General features: G+C 37.7%; 1 non-coding gene across 1 annotated transcript; it reads right to left on the bottom strand.

The window, feature by feature from the left end:
* Positions 1 to 1274: 1274 nt before the first annotated feature.
* Positions 1275 to 1385, bottom strand: LOC114823374 (small nucleolar RNA R71). Its single transcript, XR_003771455.1, has one exon. It is a non-coding gene; the product is annotated as a small nucleolar RNA R71 (small nucleolar RNA).
* Between the last annotated feature and the right edge of the window lie 14261 nt (positions 1386 to 15646).

The following is a 15646-nucleotide window of genomic DNA, read 5'->3' as shown; positions in this document are numbered from 1 at the left end:
TTGATCACCACTTGAATTAACCACAGGTTGTGTAGCCAAAATTAGAAGCACACATCATGCATAATTTTGGCAGATTTGGGAGTGAATGAAGGGGATGTTTGGCAAACATCATGCCGTGTGTCCCCTTTGGTTTTGTGAAAGTTTCATATGTATAAAACATCCTTGGTTGAGAACCAAAGTTGCACATCACAATTTGGTTCTTGACTAGGATGATTTGATCAAATCCACACATCATATGGTTGATCATATCTAAGTGAAACAAACTCAAGAAATAGGTGAATGAATGAGCATAAACTGATTTAACAAACATGGGATTAATTTAGCTATGGTGAAACCGAATCCCTAGTTCCATCTCCATTGGTTTTATTCCATTTTATTACTTGTTGATTCATTACTTGTGTTGTCATCATTCTTGTGAGTTTTTAAGTTACAATAACAAATCTGTCTAAAGTTGCCTAGTTTAGTCATTTAATATGGTTCTTGCAAAACAAGTGATTATATAGGTCCAATTAGTCCCTGTGGATTCGACACCCTTACTTATGCTATTATACTCAATATGTTTTAGCATTAGGAAGGTTTAAAACATATCATCAACAAAAATGGCGCCGTTGCCGGGGACTGATTTCAGTCCCTTGTAATTGCTTGTTTAGTTATGAACCCTTGTTATGTTTATTTTAAGTAGAGTGCTAATTTATATTCAAACTTGTTTGTTTTGTTTTCAGGAAGTTTATGTCAAATAGACTTGTTGAGTTAGGCCAAAGAATTGAACGGTTAAAGAGCAATACTTTTGACAACTTTGTGCCAACAAATTCACCCAATTTCCGTGAAGAAGAGGAAGGGAATTCGCCTAGTTCAACAAGTGAAGGATCTAAGCACATTAATTGGGAAAGAGAAGAAGAGATGGCGGACAACCAAGATGAACTTCGAGCTTTGGAGGACTTTGCTCAACCAATCATACCAAATTCTCCTTCATGCATCTTGCTGCCCACCGAAGCTAGAAACTATGATCTTAAATCTTCACATTTTCATATGCTTCCCTCGTTTTATGGCTTACCTAATGAAGATCCTTTAGCTCATGTGAAAGAATTCTATAATGTTGTGAGTGGTTTACCTTTGCAGGGAGTAAGTGAAGCAAATTTGAGGATGAGAGTATTCCCTTACACATTGAAAGATAGGGCCAAGAGTTGGTTGATGACTCTAGCACCGGGTTCCCTCATCACTTGGGATGCCGTGGCTAAGAAGTTCTTGGAGAAGTTCTTCTCCACTCAAAAGACAGCCACATTAAGGGGACAAATCTTCAATTTCAAACAAGATGATGGAGAACCTTTCAATGAGTGTTGGGAGCGTTTTAAAGGCCTTTTGTTGCAATGTCCACACCATGGGTTACCTTTTCATTTACAAATGCAAATTTTCTATGATGGACTAACCCAAACATGTCAATCAACTGTTGATAATGCAGCAGGTGGAGCTTTGAAGAAAAAGAATGCTCAAGAGTCATATAACATTTATGAGATGTTGGGGTCTAATGCTCAACACAAAGATCTAAGGGGTAAGAAAGTTGGAGTGTATGAAACAAATTCTAATCATGAACTTTCCTTGCAGGTAGCTAACCTAGAGAAGAAGCTTGAAGCCGTGCTCAACATGGTGCCAAAAGCAAATGAGGTGTGTGCCATTTGCAACATACCAAACCACCTTACTCATCAATGTCCATCTAAAGAAGCCTACCCCGAATTTGTCCAAGAACAAGTGAACCTCATGAATTCTTACAATCAAAGGCCAAGGAATGATGTGTATTCAAACACATATAACCCAAGTTGGAGAGATCATCCCAATCTTTCATGGAGGAACAACAATCAAAATCAAAATCAATTCCAAAACTTCCAACCAAAACCGGCCACTACACTTGAGGATACGGTTAAGTTGTTAGCTCAAAACACCTTGCAATTCCAACAAGCTACCAATAGCACTTTCCAACAACATTCGGCTGCCCTAACCAAAATGGAGACACAATTGGGACAGATTGCGGATGCCTTGAACCAAAGAGAAATTGGAAAGTTTCCAAGCCAACCCGTGATGCTTCAAAGGAACCAAGAGCAAGCCAAAGCAATCACTACACTTAGAAGTGGTAAGGTTATCAATAATAGAGTTGGTAATGAAGTTACTAATGAATTTGATCATGTGAATGCAGGGGTTACTCAAGGAGAAAATGAGAAACCAAATGAGGAACCAAGCCCTGCCAATTCCTCATTTGAAGCACCAAATCTTCACAAGGCCGAGAAGCCTTATACTCCACCAATACCATTCCCTGGAAGACTTGCCAAAAGCAAGCAGGATAAGTCATTTAAGGACATTTTTGATATTCTAAGTAAAGTGAATGTTAACTTACCTTTGCTTGATGTCATTAGGAACATGCCAGCTTATGGGAAATTCTTCAAAGAGTTAAACAACTACAAAAGGAAGTATGGACCACATGAGAAGGTAGTGGTGTCTGAGAATGTAAGTGCAGTGTTGCAAAGAAAACTTCCACCAAAGCTCAAAGATCCAGGGAGTTTCTCTATCAACATTACTATAGGAGAAAATAAAGTTGAAAAAGCAATGCTTGATTTGGGTGCTAGCATCAATTTAATGCCTTATTCTGTGTACCTTCAACTAGGTTTGGGGGAATTGAAAGCCACCACCATTTCATTACAACTTGCAGACAGATCCGTGAAGTATCCAAGAGGTATAGTAGAGGATATTCTAGTTCAAATTGATAAACTAATCTTGCCTGCGGATTTTGTAGTGTTGGACATGGAAGAAGCTCCTATACATGATAGAGAGTTGCCTATTTTGCTTGGAAGACCATTCATGGCCACGGCCAAGACTATCATTGATGTGCAAAACGGACTCCTCACTATGACAGTGCTAGGAGAGACCGTGCAATTTAAAGTGTTTGAGTCTCTTTCTCATCCTTCTTCATCTCTTGAGTGCTATGCCATTGATGTGCTTGATTCACTTGTTTTCTCTAAGTTCTTGCAGGCACAATCTAGTGAACCATTACAAACTGTTTTGACTCAATCTCAAGATGAGTTTGATGAAGAAGATGCACTCATGAAAGTAGTAGCTGCCTTGGAAGCATTGGCACCGTATCCTTTAAATGTTTCACCTCTTGTAGAGCATTTAGAACCATCTAGGTCACATTTAATTCCTTCCATTGTTAAGGCACCAAAACTTGAACTTAAACCACTTCCACCACATCTTAAATATGCATATCTAGCTGAATTTGAAACTCTTCCAGTTATCATAGCTTCTGACCTAAATCCAAATGAAGAAGATAAGCTAATGAGAGTGTTAAAAGAGTCTAAATCAGCTATTGGATGGTCTATTGCAGATATCAAGGGAATAAGCCCTACCATGTGCATGCATAGGATTCTTTTGGAGGATGGATCAAAGACAACCCGTGAACCACAAAGAAGACTCAATCCACACATGAAGGAAGTGGTGAGGAGTGAAGTGTTGAAGTTGTTAGATGTGGGAATCATATATCCCATTTCTGATAGCAAATGGGTGAGTGCTATTCAGGTGGTACCCAAGAAGGTGGGAATCACAGTGATGACAAATGAAAACAAAGAGCTTGTGCCCACAAAGCCCACAGCCAGTTGGCGTGTTTGCACTGATTACAGGAAGTTGAATTCTAGCACTAGAAAAGATTACTTTCCTATGCCTTTCATAGATCAAATGCTTGAGAGATTGGCAGGTTACTCACATTATTGTTTTCTGGATGGTTACTCAGGTTACAATCAAATTGCAATTGCTCCAGAGGATCAAGAGAAAACTACCTTTACTTGCCCCTTTGGCACATTTGCATATAGGAGAATGCCATTTGGACTTTGCAATGCTCCAGCAACTTTCCAAAGATGTATGTTGGCCATCTTTTCTGACATGGTAGAAAGATTCATTGAGGTATTTATGGATGACTTTTCAGTGTTTGGTTCTTCTTTTGATGAATGTCTTAACCATCTCTCTTTAGTACTTCAAAGATGTCAGGAAACAAATTTGGTTCTCAATTGGGAAAAATGCCAATTCATGGTGAAACAAGGAATTGTGTTGGGACATGTAATCTCTAGCAAAGGAATGGAGGTGGACAAAGCCAAAATTGACATAATCACCAAGATGGCACCTCCCACAACCGTGAAGGGAGTGAGAAGTTTTTTGGGACATGCGGGTTTTTATCGACGTTTCATTAAGAACTTTTCAATGATCACTCGTCCATTATGCAATCTATTAGCTAAAGATGTTGCATTTCATTTTGATACAGCTTGTATGGATGCATTCAAAACTTTGAAACAGGAATTAACCTCGGCCCCAATTATTATGGCACCAGATTGGTCTTTACCTTTTGAATTAATGTGTGATGCCTCTGACTATGCTATTGGTGCAGTTTTAGGGCAAAGGGTGAACAAACTTCCACACGTGATCTACTATGCAAGTCGGACTCTAAATGATGCTCAACTTAACTATTCCACAACTGAAAAGGAGTTGCTTGCTATTGTTTTTGCTTTAGAGAAGTTTCGGTCATACCTTGTGGGATCTAAAGTTATTGTGTTTTCTGATCATGCAGCCCTTAGGTATTTGATGACAAAGAAGGATGCTAAACCACGCTTAATTAGATGGATACTTTTACTACAAGAGTTTGACTTGGAGGTTCGAGATAAAAAGGGAAGTGATAATGTTGTGGCTGACCACTTGTCAAGACTTAATGAGAACCATGGAGTTGCACAACCTTTGCCTCTAAATGAATCATTTCCAGATGAACAACTCCTTGTTGTTCAAGAAAAAGAACCGTGGTATGCTGATTTCGTTAATTATCTTGCTTGTGGTGTAATGAGAAATGACATTTCTTTTCAGGAAAGAAAAAAGTTCCTTGCCATGGTCAAGCACTACGTTTGGGACGAACCATATTTGTTTAAATATTGCCCTGATCAACTCATTAGGAGATGTGTCCCAGAGAGTGAACAACAAAGCATTCTAACGTTCAGTCATACATTGGCATGTGGCGGACATTTTGGTGCCAAAAAGACATCTCTTAAAGTTTTACAATCTGGTTTCTTTTGGCCTACTTTATTCAAAGATGCTTTTGATTTTTGTTCTAATTGTGATAGGTGCCAAAAGATGGGGAACATTAGCCGAAGAAATGAGATGCCATTGAACAACATTTTGGTGGTAGAGCTTTTTGATGTTTGGGGAATCGACTTCATGGGACCATTTCCATCATCTTTTGGCTACTTATACATATTAGTGGCAGTTGATTATGTATCCAAATGGGTTGAAGCCATTGCTACAAGAACTAATGATCATAAGGTTGTTTTGCACTTTATTAAAGATGTGATTTTTTGTAGGTTTGGAACGCCAAGAGCTATTATTAGTGATGGTGGCAGCCATTTCTGCAACAAACCCTTTGAATCATTGATGAGGAAGTACAACATCAACCACAAAGTGGCAACCCCGTACCATCCTCAAACCTCAGGACAAGTGGAGATTAGCAATAGGGAGATCAAAAACATTTTGATGAAGACTGTGAGCCCCACAAGGAAGGATTGGTCGTTGAGGTTGAATGATGCACTTTGGGCGTATAGAACAGCGTACAAGACCCCCATTGGCATGAGTCCTTATCGTCTTGTGTTTGGGAAAGCTTGTCATTTGCCAATGGAGCTTGAACACCGAGCATATTGGGCCATTAAGAAGTTCAACTTTGATTACAAGGATGCTGGAATAGCAAGGAAGCTCCAACTTAATGAGTTGGAAGAGCTCAGAAATGAGGCATATGAAAATGCCAAAATTTACAAGGAAAGGACTAAGCTCTATCATGACAAAGCCATCCTAAGGAAGGAGTTTCACCAAGGTATGAAAGTACTTTTGTATGACTCACGTTTGAGACTTTTTCCAGGTAAATTGAAGTCTAGATGGGTAGGACCATTCAAAGTGTTGCAAACATTTCCCCACGGAGCTGTGGAGATAGAGAACATGAAGAATGGCACCTCTTTCAAAGTCAATGGACAGAGATTGAAACCATATTTGCAACAAGAGGAGGAAGGGCAAGTGTATCAAATTGTCGATTTTCTTGAGTTTACAACACCATGAACAAGTTCCATGTCTTGCCTAGACATTAAATAAAGCGCTTGCTAGGAGGCAACCTAGTGTGGTTTGTATTCTATCTTCATGTTGTGTTTATGTTGTTACCATTCCATATTATTTACCTACTTGAATTGCATACAATTTTAAGCATCGAGGACAATGCTTACCATAGGTTTGGGGGTATTTTGGGATGGAAGGTTTGTTTTTTGTGTTTGTTTTGGTTAAGTGTGCTTTTGCTTACTAATTCGAATGCTTATGAGGACTATGTTTACAAACAAACTTTTGGGTTGCTATAAAAAAATTTTTTGTATCTTGTGTCTTGTATAAAGATGTAATTCTTGGAGATATGATGATAGAGGTACCATACTCAAATTCTGGAAGAAGAATAGTGGAGACTACCCTAGTGAGTTATTTTGAGCTTAATTGTTTCTTTTAGAGGGTTTAAAGTGTTTCAACTCCTATCTTTTTCTTTCAATTTCACTTTAAATGATCTCTTTACTTCTATTTTGTTTGGATGCTAAGAATTACTCTATTTTGCAGATACCATGTGTTTGGTATCATTCATGAATGAACTCAATGAAATGATGTTAGGCTATGCATGTTTTAACTACTAAAAGGCTTAAATCCTATCCCTTTGTGTGCTCCATTCACCATTGTTGCAGCCAAACACTTTAGCCTAATTCTTTCATCACCCGCACCATACTCTACCCATTCTAGCTCAATATAAGCCATACCTTATAGTTTGGGGAATACCAATTTGATGAAAGCTTAAGGTAAATTGAGTGAGAGATCAAGATTGTGGCGTGTACCGAGGGCACCTATGTGAAAGTTGTTTCTAAGCATAAAAGTTATAAAAAAAAAAGAATCAAAGTGGATACAAGTTCCAAATCTCCTCTTTATAAGGTTTAGGGCCTGGACGCCAAAAGAAGAAAGAAGGCAAATGCAAGTGAAGAGCATGATCCTCAAGGACACTTTGGTATTCCCCAAGCTCTAGTATTTCATATCCCTTCTTTCTTAACCTTTAACCTAAGCCTTGCATTACAATCTTGAGAAAGACCTAGCTGATCATTGAGGATGTATTCATGGGTGATGGTAAGTGTATGTTATTTTTATTCTTAGCATTTGATTCATTTCATGAGATCTACTCAGAAATTGTGCTCCCATTTCGGATTTCATATGTGAGAATTTTGATTGCCTTTACATAATTTCACTCATATATGTTGTGAAGAGACTGAACCTTAGGATCTGAGTGAGAAATTGAGTGGAAGCTGTGAGGAGTAGAGTTGAGGCGATTTCTTTCTTAAGCATTTGGGTATGGTGGCCTTGAAGTTGTAAGGCATGTAGAAATATCTTTATACATCACAATTGATATAATTCTTTGGAGTAGAAAACTTTTGAGTTTGGATGTATGACAAAGTTTTCTTTGGTTCTTATTATTTGGTGTAAAGCATGTTTTAACCAACATACATGAATGTTTTGTGTGTTGTGTGTGTTTTAGTTTTAAGTTTGCTCGTGGACTAGCAAAAACCAGGTTTGGGGGTATTTGATGTACACACTTTGTGTACATTTATATCATCTTTAATTGGCATTTTTGTGATGTTTTTGAATCAAACTAGTTGTGTTTTTACATTATTTTGTGCTAGTGTGCAGCCAAGTGTGTTTTAGGATCAATTGGATTGCAAATGAAGTAAAATCACCCCTTTTTGGTAGCTGAGCATTATCCCAAACGTGGAGAAGGTTCTTGTGGAGTCAATTTGAAGTTTCAAATGAGGATTTTAGAAGTTACTTGGCTGCATGGAATTTCAGGATCACATTTGGAGGTGTAAGGTGGCATTCGGCCATATTGGGTGAGACAAGACAAGGCAAAAACATTGGAATTAACTTAGGTGGTTCCAAAACATGCAATCACATGCATGTTCACAATTTGTGCCGTGCCTTCCATTTCCTCTAAACATCAAAACATGCAATCACATGCATGTGTTCACACCTTGCCGTGCATTGCCTTACCTTTTCCAACTCCCTTTTGCAGCAATGCATGTGTCTTCATTAATCTAAGTCATTCAGCCACCTTTGCACATCCAAACCAAGCCATGCCGTGCCTTTCTTTCCCTTTCCAGCATGTGGAAAACAATTTCTGGTTGTCCACTGCACATTGCAGCCATTGCACATGCCTCTTGAATTAAATAAGTCCTACACATGCTTGTGTTTCAACATGCCGTGCCTTACCACCTCAGAAATCACTTAAATTCATCATCATTTCAGATTGGCAGATGCATTACTCTAATTCCAGCTGCATGTTCTCATTAGGACTTCAATTTAAAGTCCATGGAATCTCACTTCAAGCTCTGGCGGTCACACTCTCATTCACACACCAAGAAACTCCATTTTGTGTCCATTCTCTATCCCATCCGCAACACCACCATTCACTCACTTAGCCATCCAAATTTCTGACCACCCTCTCTCCCATTTAAAACAAACCACCCATCCACAAGCTGCTCATCTTTCATGTTGCATCACATTTGGAGAATCAAGACCGAAGGCTACACTTAAAGGATTTCAACATCAGTTTTGCTTCAAGGGTTCCTTCTTCTCAATTCTATGTTCATTCATGTTATGTATTTCTATGTTAAAACGTTTGTAAACATGAAATGTAACTAATCTCCTCTTAGGGATTCGATGTAGCCTAGCAAGAAAACCATGTAGTTAACTCATAATGCTCATTTGATCCTTCTATTTCTTGTTTCATTCTCTGATTTTATTGTGACTTTGTGTGTTGATTTTAATGCTTGATCACCACTTGAATTAACCACAGGTTGTGTAGCCAAAATTAGAAGCACACATCATGCATAATTTTGGCAGATTTGGGAGTGAATGAAGGGGATGTTTGGCAAACATCATGCCGTGTGTCCCCTTTGGTTTTGTGAAAGTTTCATATGTATAAAACATCCTTGGTTGAGAACCAAAGTTGCACATCACAATTTGGTTCTTGACTAGGATGATTTGATCAAATCCACACATCATATGGTTGATCATATCTAAGTGAAACAAACTCAAGAAATAGGTGAATGAATGAGCATAAACTGATTTAACAAACATGGGATTAATTTAGCTATGGTGAAACCGAATCCCTAGTTCCATCTCCATTGGTTTTATTCCATTTTATTACTTGTTGATTCATTACTTGTGTTGTCATCATTCTTGTGAGTTTTTAAGTTACAATAACAAATCTGTCTAAAGTTGCCTAGTTTAGTCATTTAATATGGTTCTTGCAAAACAAGTGATTATATAGGTCCAATTAGTCCCTGTGGATTCGACACCCTTACTTATGCTATTATACTCAATATGTTTTAGCATTAGGAAGGTTTAAAACATATCATCAACATATCATGAAATTAGTATTATAGAATCCGAAGAACCAGTTTTATCTACAGCTAATATTTCACTTAAAAGACCAACATGTATTATCATACCTTGTACACTTTATTTCCCAGATAAATCATATATACACTTACAAGCTTTTGTAGACACAGGAGCAATTAGAAGTCATATAGATACACAGCTCATTCCAAATAGATATCATACAAAAGTTCCAAAAGTCTATCGTATTCAAATGGAAGGAACTCTTTCATTTGATACAGCTTCACTTAACACACAAATTGGCTTTTCTAATATAACTACAGAAAATTATCCTTTACCGCACACTTGGTTTAGTCATATCAAATATCATCACAAGTTTATTTTAGACTTTAATTTTTTGCGATCCCTCGCAGGAGGATTTTTCTATGTCAATCAACTTATTACTTTTTTTAAAAGAACCATTATAGTGAGTGTCGTGAGACCCTAGAAAATAGCATAGAAGGCATAGAAAATACAAAACTAATATTGCTTCATACAAAGTGGCTCGAGCCATCTTTAGAAGAAACCTTTATATATATATATATATATATATTTTGTTTTTACAAACAAAATTAATGATCAGTTCATAATCATCTTCGGCCCAACTTGTGACAACCCATCCTTAACTTTATGATTTTATTAATTTTAAATGAGTGGATTGACGAAAATGCCTAGAGGTGAGATTGTTGACTTTTATTGACCGCTTCTTCGTGACGTGTACAAACTACTATTTTACCGTATTCTCGAAGTACTTGATGATACGAACACGTAGATGCAAGCGGAACGTAATTTGGAGCTTTAACGAATGAGTAATTAACGAACGAAGTTATGGGTGAATTGGTCATTTGACCATAATCTAGAATGCTCCAGAAAATCTAGAAGCACCACACGGATGGTTGTGATGGAGAAAAGAAAGAGATGGATGGCTGGGATTGAAAGAAAAAAAAAGAGGGATTGGGGCTGCCCAATCAGAAATAAAGGAGGAAGTGGGAGGCCAATCGAAAGGAAGAGAAATGAGAGAAAAGAATGAATGACAATGCCCTAGATTAACCGTGCCATCACTAATTAACCCTTAGATTTTCCTTTGATCATTGAATTGGATGGAATACGCATCATCAACCCAAATTATTCTCCAATAGTCCCCTACATGCACATCATAATAGAGATATAATCAAAGATCATTAAGTTCTATGAAAATCATAAGTATTGACAAAACATTTGTAACTATGACATCATGATACTCATGTTAGGAATTTAACTTAACACGATCGTGACTAGCAACCTTCGCTACTTGTGAATATAAGTTATGTGAAACTCCCTTATATCCTACCATCAAATTCAAGCATGCAAACTAAGTAGGCCTCCTTAATCAACATACAAGAATAAGTTTTGAATAAAACAGTTAAGCAAATTGCATTCACACTTTATGAAATCACAACTGAAATTGGTCAATTCATAATGCAAATATATTCATAGTTTCGAAATTCCCCCTAGCTACAAGGGGTTTAGCTCCTCATGTTCACAAAACAAAGATAAACAAATTGAAACATTGAAACCAAAAGATAGATTACACCTAAGAATGATCCAGCAATCCAAACTTGAATAGCAAGCACTCCAAGGGTCCTCCTTCTTCTCTTTGTTGCGGCACAAGGGTTGGGTGAAGATTTAAGTGGTGGTTTGTATGAAAGAATGGTTGAAAGTATGGAAAGTAGTGAATGGATGTGTTTCTTGATGATGGAAGGTTACGGCAAGGGCTTATATTTATAGGGATGAGAAAGGCACGACCTAATTAAATTTGGAGAAGGATTTGTACACCAAATCCTCAAGGAAAAAGGGTAATTAAATTCAAAATCCAAAGGGAAAAGGGAATGTAGAGTGCGGCAAGGAAAATAGGAAAGGTGGAATCCCTTGCCGTGCAAGGGAAAGGGATATTTGGTGCGGCATTCACTAGGGCTGGGATTTAGGTGTCCCAAAGTATCCTAGGGAAGAAAGGAAAGGTTCTACATGGTTTAGGAATAGGGAAACATGGCAAGGGGAAATGCTACACAAGGAGGGACAAGGAAGGGACAAAGGGGAAACAAGGCGCCACCTTTGTAGGAATAGGTTAAATTGTGTCTTTCCTTGTCTTCCAAGCTTCCATTCTGACTTCTCTTGATTTCTAGCCTCTTTTGGTCTTCAATTTCGTTCATCCACCTTCCTCCATTCATATGATATCCATTCCAAGCCCAAAAATGCTCCAAAATGCTCCAAAATGCACTTCTTTGCCTCTTTAACCCTTTGGACCTACAAACACACAAAAATGGCTTGAAATACTAAATTAACTAAGAAATAACAATATAAATACATAAGAACAAGCTAACTAAGTCGAATAAATATGCTCCTATCAAGTCCTAATGATTGACGTTGCATTTTTGCTGTATTAGAGTTATCTACACATGCAGACATTGTCTTGAAAGGTTTCTTCCAAAGATTGACTTTCAGATCATATCTCAAACAATCAGAGCACCGAGGAAAAAGAATCGAAGCTCACCCATTCTAGGGTTTCCGGTGAGTTCGAGGGAAATTGGAGCTTTTCTAGGCCAAATTGGACTTAGCGACAGGTATAAAACTTGCTCTATTCATTGAGATCTTCATTTCTGTGAAATTTGGTAATTTTTGAAAATAGTTGATTTTTCTAGCAAGTCAGGGCAGCCGACCGCCGCGTGCGGCGGTGGGTGGGTAGAGACCCCACTTGACCATCCTAGGCTAATTTGATGCCCCGATTTCATAATTGACATCCATTTAGTGAAATCCTGATGTTTTAATATAGTTTCGTAGTGGACCGCCTAGTTAGCCACCACTTGGTTATTATATGAATGGATGATCCGACCGTTGGATCGACACCAAACTTTAATACGTGATAGTACATAATATATATGGACATTAGGAACTTATGAATCAGGAATCCAATGTACGGATCTTCCCGAATTGAATTTCTAAAGTATGTAAAATCCAACGTTGACAACCACTTGAATTTGCGATTGGCAGAGATCCAACCGTTGGATCGTAAAGAAGTTTTAGTATGTTGTTCTAGAAGCATAGTGTGGACTTTGGGAACTTATAGATCAGAAATCCATGGGCGGATGTTCTAGATTGACTTGTGTAGGGTTGTGGACCTCACCTTTGATAGAGACTTGACTTTTGTAAAATTTAACGGGGTCTCTCCTTACGTTTCTCGACGTGCTAGACCTGAATCCGCCCTCCATTTTCCAAAATTCTACCATTTTAAAATATTTTCTTTATTAGCCGCACTTTGTACGAAAATGCGTTTTTACGTTAGTACATTACGTATTTACATAAATGATTTCGTTTCTAGGCAAAACGCATCGCAAGGACTCTCGATGCTACGAGGCAGGTTCGACTCAACGACATGATCTGTGAGTGGGTCTTTTCTTTATATATATATATATATTGGTTAGTTTCCATATATACAAGCATTAATAAATTCTTTATGCGACTGCCATGATTAAATTAATGTTTATAATAAATACCTTATTGTTGGGAAATGATGAAATAATCCTCCAGGATGCACAGGTAAGCTTACTAAAAGGAGATGCCTTGATTATATTTATGGTCATGAATAGTACAATATTGATTAGAATTGTTGAATGGTGATAGGAGCATATTTATGCGACTTAGTTAGCTTGTTCTTGTGCATTTACGTTGTATTTCCTTAGTTATTTTAGTGTTTAAAGTTATTTTTGTGTGTTTTCAGACTCTAAGTACAAAGTATGCAAGAAGATGCATTTTGGAGGCCTTTGGAGCATGTTTCGGGCTTGGAATGGATAGCAAATGCATGGGCCAAGTGGATGGACGAATTTGAGAACTAAAGAGGCCAAGAATATGAAGAATTATGGTCCAAAAGATGAAGAAAACAGCCCAAAAATCTGTCACCCCAACTTGCATTCCTTGCCATGCAAACCACATAGAATTCCCTTTGGATTCCATGCCATGCTTGATCACTCTTGTCCCCTACATAATTTCTAATTTCATGCTTCAATTCATTTAATTATTACACTCAATTGCTTGATACCTCTTGTTCCCTTCACTCATTAGATTTTAGACAACATTTACATCCATTACATGCACCAATTGATGCTCCATCATTCACATTTGGAATCCAATGCCATGTGCAACACATGTTGTTGCACCTTTGACCCATTTGTTGACACATTTCACCTCCCTTTCCATCTCTATGCAATGTACATAATCATTCATGCTCCCTAGCTACAACACCACTCCATTTTACCCTTCACACTTTGCATCATTACTTCATTTTCACCCTTGGACCATTGCACACCACACACATAAATTGCCATGCATTTCATCCTTAACCTAACCTGATTTTCTAAGGTTTTTGGGGCCTATAAATACATGTTTACACCCCTTGGCCAAAGGACAATCCCCCATATTCATCATTTTATCACAAAAATTCGTCCATACACACACTAGGAAGCAAAACACCCCAAAAACACCATTCTAGTGCCTAGAAAACATAACAGCCACTCCACCTTCTTCCACCCTCTTTGCCTAGTTCTCCACCACCCTCCAACCATCAAACACTCCTCCACACTCACCCTAAACCCTTCCATACCATTCCCCATCCATTCTATATCATAAAACTACCCAAAATCTGTCCATAACCCAATCTGCCGCAAGCAAGGGAAAGGAGGAATCTTGGATGCACTTGCTACCAAGTTGGAGCATTTTAGGTGTTTTCTTTCCTTTGATTTTAATGTCTAATTTTATGTATCTTTGCTTTGTGAGTATGAGGAACTAAACCCCTCTTAGTTAGGGGGTGATTCGAAACTATGTTCATACTTGCAATATGATTTGATTACATCCAGTTGTGATTCATAAGTTGTGAATTCAATTTACTTATCCGTTCATATAAAAACTAATTTGTGTATGTTGGTTAAGAGTGCACGCTTAATTTTCATGCATGAATTTGACGCTAGAATATAAGGGAGTTTCACCTAATCGTTATAAACTTATATTCACAAGTAGTGAAGGTTGCTAGTCACAATCACGTTAAGTAAACTCTTGGCATAAGTTTCATGCAAATCATAGTAACGAGTGCCTCGTCAATGCTTATGTTTTTCATAGAACTTAATGATTCTTGCTTGTATCTCTATTATGCAATTCATGTAGGGAACTTGTAGGGAATGTTTTGGGTTGTCGTATGCAATCATCCAACCTAATAACTTGTGGAAAAAACTGAGGGTTAATTAGTGCAATTCACGGTTAATTTGGGGCGTTGAGTATTCATAGCTTATCGAAAAGCAACTGGAAATCGTTTTGTATGCAAGTGTGACATATGTGGAGAAGAACCTCCTAGCTAATCTTCCATCCATAAGTTTCATTCAAATTCACTTACAATCTGTTTTGTTTTCAAATTCATTAAAACCAAAATCCCCCTTTTACTTTATTGTTTCAAAGTGTTTAATTTCTGTTTTGGTTGTGTGTTAGAGTGTTTTGATTCACCCAAATTTGTCTAAGAATTTGTTTACTTTGTTCTTGTCTTAATTTAATTATTTTCGTCGAAAATCAACCCCATCTTATTTCTTTGAGTCATATTAATTAGAACTTGTCTTAGATTATGTTTTTAAGTGTTTTAGTTCATTAGAAAACCAAAATTTGTCCAAGTTTGTGTGAGAGTCCCAAAATTGCCCAGATTGTGTTTTTAAGGTAGTTTTGAGTGTTTAGGGGCTGTTTTGAGTCTTTTGGTTTGTTTTAGTGTTTTAAAGTATAGTTTTGCATTCTTTGAGTCTAGTTAGTGTTTTAAACTTTGTTTTCACGTTTTCAAGTCAGTTTCCAAGTGATTTAGCAATCCCTCCTAATCCCCGGCCTAGAACGATCCCTACTTACATACTTTACTACAATTGATAAAAAGAGGGTTTAATTTGTGTGTTTAGTTATTTTACGCATCAAATGGCTGTGTCATGACTATATTGATGTTATCTGCTTATCATTTGCTACACTGGTGTTGGTACTCGCCTGGGTCAGGGCCAGTCTTTCAAGTGTATGTGCACATCGCACCGTACACTCACTTTGGATCCATTGTAGGTGCCAGTCCTGTCGTACAGGTTGCTATAGG

Source organism: Malus domestica, chromosome 09, assembly GCF_042453785.1.
Source record: "Malus domestica chromosome 09, GDT2T_hap1".
In the NCBI taxonomy this organism is placed as follows: Eukaryota; Viridiplantae; Streptophyta; class Magnoliopsida; order Rosales; family Rosaceae; genus Malus; species Malus domestica.
The sequence above is the reverse complement of the archived record's forward strand: the minus strand, read 5'-3'. Positions and strand labels throughout refer to the sequence as shown.